The sequence below is a fragment of the Tachysurus fulvidraco genome, chromosome 10 (assembly GCF_022655615.1).
Source record: "Tachysurus fulvidraco isolate hzauxx_2018 chromosome 10, HZAU_PFXX_2.0, whole genome shotgun sequence".
NCBI classification, from domain to species: Eukaryota; Metazoa; Chordata; class Actinopteri; order Siluriformes; family Bagridae; genus Tachysurus; species Tachysurus fulvidraco.
Genome location: NC_062527.1, coordinates 24,522,199 through 24,526,959, shown reverse-complemented (window position 1 = coordinate 24,526,959; position 4,761 = coordinate 24,522,199).

The window sequence follows — 4,761 nt, the reverse complement described above, 5'->3', positions numbered from 1 at the left end:
TGTCCTGATTCAGTGCCTGTTTTTAATCAGTATTTACTCAAATCTAGTGATTTTCTTGGTGTTAATCAATTTTATGCTGTGATGGTGATTCAGTTTTAAAAAACCTTAATTTGTGTATGTAAATTCTGGCCTGGAAAGGGGGGAGGAGGAGGAAGAGGAGCAGGAGAGATAAGGAGGAGAAGGAAGAGGAGAAAAGAGGAGGAGAAGGAAGAAGAGAGAGCAGAAGGAAGAGGGGAGAGGAGGAGGAGAGAGCAGGTGGAAGAGGAGAAAGAGGAAAGGGCGAGGAGGAGGAGGAAGGGGAGCATTAGAGAGGAGGAGAGAGAAGGTGGAGAGAGCAGGAGAAAGGAAAAAGGAGGAGGAAGAAGAGGAGAGAGAGGAAAGCAGAAGGAGGTAGATGATCATAGGCCATGTTTCACAAAGTTTACTGAGATTTTTCATGTTAGTCACCTGTAAGATAATTCAGCGACTTTCCTTTCCTCGTGTTCTAAATGGAAATAAAACAGAAAAAAAAATGTTTGTGTTTTACATTTTACTTTTTCACTTTTACTAAAGATGTTAAGTGAGTAATTGGGCAAAGAAATCAAAGAATCTAGCAGGAAGTAATCAATGGCATCTCTGGAAAATTGTCCGTAGTGTGTGAGTGTGTGAGTGAATGAGGTTGTGTGTGTGTGCCCTGTGATGGGTTGGCACTCCGTCCAGGGTGTATCCTGCCTCGATGCCCGATGACGCCTGAGATAGGCACAGGCTCCCCGTGACCCGAGATGTTCGATTAAGCGGTAGAAAATGAGTGAATGAAGTAATCAAGAAAAGATTTCAAGTTGAATAAACTTGCCATTTATTATACTGAACTTAAAATAATATTTCTAACACTTTGTTGTAAGCCAGTGGCATGCACATGATGTTATCACTGGCATTTACGGGATGGAGTTGCAGGTCTCTCCCTACGCCCTGATACTGGTTCTCTTAATTCTGGTTAATGCTCATTAGATGAACCTTATCAATGCTATCCAACTTCAAAACCCTGCTCTCATATTCCCATAAAAAAGAAAAGTGAGATTAAGTCTACAAACACCAGTAAACGTAGAGCTAGGAGAAAGAGACAAAGAGAAGCAAAAAAGAAGATAATCAGAAAAACAGCAGAAGAAATAAAACAACTGTTGAATAAAATAAAGAAAATGAAGCTTGAGGAATGAAGAGTTTGTTGAAGAGTTGATAGATTTGAATACGAGTGTTTAAAAGAAGACATCGGGGGATAAGATGCTGTACCTAAACAGCTGGAAGAAGATTCTAAAAGAAAAGAAGATTATAATGCATTATGTGTTATTATGTTTTATTTTCAGACGTTCAAGAGAATTCTGAAACGCTTTTCTTTTTCTTATAATCATGTATTCTCATGTAATAGAGTTGATTAGATTAATATTGTTTATTTTACTGTAAACTTAGATGAAAAGTTTCTTGTAGTGAAAGCTTATAAAGCCTACTGTGTATTACTGGGAGTAATCTGCACACAAAGTGTTTCAAGGCCTGCTGTTGAAGTGAAGACTACTGTGTACAGTATTCGCAGGGAGTAATTCACAGAGAAACATCCCCAGAATATTAAAGGCTTCCGGACTACAGTTCCCACAATCCACACACCAGGACCAATTACACCACCAGCTGTTTCCTATTTCCCACACTATATAAGCCGAACTTGAACTTTACCCCACTGTGAAGTCTTGAATTGCGCTGCATTCATTCTGAGTGTTTCCGAGTGTGTTTCAGTTCCGGTTTTGATCTTTTTTTAAAGTATTATGGTTTCCGATTGTTTGCTGCCTGCCCTGACCTGTTTGCCTGTCATTTCATGTCTGATTTTTCCAGTGTTGTAATGTAACGGAGTAAAAATAGGCTTCTTGTATTTTGTCAGGACATCCAATTTCCCACGCTACATTTTGTGTAACTTCGCTGTGAGGTAAAATTCAACAACAAACGAGATTCATTCACTACGAGCTACTACATAATATATTGGTTTTTATTCAGGATTAAAGTTAAATTCCTGTTCTCCTGTACAGCCTGAAACAAGCGGGAATGTCTGAGGGCAGCTCAGGATAAATAAGGTTTAAAACTAAACATGTTCGACCGCAATGTTATTCGTGACACACCCAGGATCATTTAGGAGCAATTCTGGGATAAAATGCCTTTTGACTGACATAAATATTTTCTCTGTAATTAGATGATGGCAGTAAGCCATGTTCCCTGGTGTGGCAGTTTCTACAGACTACGGACTTCCTGGGGAGGCGAGACTCTCAAGTTTTGAAGACAGGAAAGAGTGACATATACAACACCCCAGCACCCCCCCCCCAAAAAAAGTATTTCACCATGATCACTTACCATATTTTAACCAAATACAGGTTAAACATTTAATTTCTATTTATTAATGTGTGTGTATAAGAGAGAGAGAGAGAGAGAGAGAGAGAGAGAGAGAGAGAGAGAGAGAGAGAGAGAGAGAGAGAGAGAGAGAGAGATTATGACTGCTGGTGTTTATTGTAAGTGTTTGGTACCTTTTTGGACCCCTTTATCATTTGTAATGTTGCTCCCATATAAAACAGTTCAGCACAAGCAGACATGTTTAGGGTTATGATTGAGGACAATGTCCCGTCCTGAGACAAGCTGTTTCGTGTTGAGGTTTTGTTCAAACCGACCATCAAAAATGCCCTGTCTAATGAAAGTTTTTTCATTGGTTGTTGTGTTAAATCTCACCCAGATACAATAGTGCTATTTTCTGATTGGCTATTGTGTAGCCCCTTGTTTTGATTGGCTGATAAGTGTCAGGCTCGACTAAGAGCTCCAGCGGACAAGCGCTTGGTTCCTGCCCCTTTCCATAGAGAAAGCGGTGCGGACTGATACATTTTGGGTGCTGCGGCTTATTAAATATATGATAAATAGTCAAAAAGTTTTTCTGCGTGAGAAATACGCTGTATAAATGTTGTGAACGCAGCACGCTGGGACGAATGTCCGTGTGTGTCCAATAGAAACGCGGCAGAAAGCCAGGCACGGAAGAAAACACTCCATGGCAACGCTGCTGCTGTAACTGTCCCTCAATGAGAAATGTTTCTCTGCTTGCATCAAGCCCAGCTTACCTTACTGTGATTGGTAGGTTCATTCAGCTCCACATTCAAGATCTCCCTCCAATCTGTAATGGGGTTAGAGCCCCCTCCCTCTTTTTGTTACCTTGTTACAATCTGATTATCTGATCATCATTTAATCCCACAGTGGTAAAGCCATGGCCACATAGAGCTTTGCTGTTAGATCCTTAAAATCTGCCTATTTTACTGGGAAGCTCTGCAGTGCTTTAACCTTCTCTTCTTTCTCCTTAATGAAGGTGAGGAGATTACTGAAGGCCTTGATGAACACTTCTGTAACTTCCATGAATTTTTTCATGTCGTATGCTGTTGGACATTTAAAGTGAATTTTCCCATCAACAGTTTCTTGAAGGGAGTTAGCGATGGTTTCGGCATCTTCAGTGGCCTGAAAAAGCACAAAAATCACAACATAACAGCAGGACAATGTAGCTGGTAATGCTATCAATATGTTAGGATACACAGGTATGGACCAGATTGCTAGGAAGCACGTTGCTGAAATGAATTTTCTTTATGGTAATTAATTTTTGTGCTTATTTAATTTTCTTTCCACATTTCTCTTTCTATGTCTAGTGCCCCCCCCAACCCCCCCCCCCCCACACACACACACACTCTGGTCATGCTGACCTGTGATAAGTGTGTTCTTGTTTTCTTGTTTTTGTACCCTGTGTTTCTGCAAACATAAAAAGGATGGTAAGGCTTGCTGATAACGTAACCATAATCTTAAGGGAATAGAAAACGAGGAAATCTCTGTCATGTAAAAATGTATTTCTGTGTTATGTTATGTCATCTTCACCTCTTCTGATTTAATGTTCTTGATTTGAATCTATCCTGTTCCTTTAGTGCTCTTGACCGGATGAAAAGACAAGATAGGTTGAGCTGCTTGTGAGATTACTCGCAGGACACTCAGTTTCTCTTTGCTCATGTACAGGCTTTCTGACCTTCAATGCTTGGATAAGAGTTTTGAGGAAGCAGCATTCTAGCATTCCCTTATCTATGTTGACAAAACTTGGCCACCACCTTATCTCATACACCATAGCTTACTGTATTTTCATTGCGTATATATTTTCTTCTGTAGCTCAGTCCTTTGAGCAGCTGTTTGGAATAAACCAGATTTGATTTGACTCGTGTGGTTTGTTCTCTCAGTGCTCCGGAGCTCCTATTGTTTTGCAGAGGTAAAGAGACGCGGGCAAGTGCGAGAAGGAATCTTTCTTACACACGTAAATGTTCCTGAGGATCATTCTGATGATAATGAAATCTGTATCAGATCTGTCACCTTACCTGTACTATAGGTGTGAGGGGTTTAGAGATAATGGCTTCCATTGGCAGTTCAGTTCCATCCAGACAGATGTTGTCATCCTTGTGCATCTTCATCCAGTCCAGTGCCTTCTGGTTTATCTTGATTTCAGTACTGATCACATCACTCAAGGCCTTTATTACATTACTCATGCGCTTGTGGGTTTCTGATTGACTGTGTGGAAGAAGCTTGTTTAAAGCGACATTTACCCCCACAGGATGGCGCCAATCACTGCATTTTGGGCAGTGAACTTGGCCACTGTAGAAACACAATCTTTGAGGGTTAAAAGGAACTTTTGGAGCTGACTATGGGTTGTAGAAAGCTCTTCGATCACAGTGCGGGTTTCAG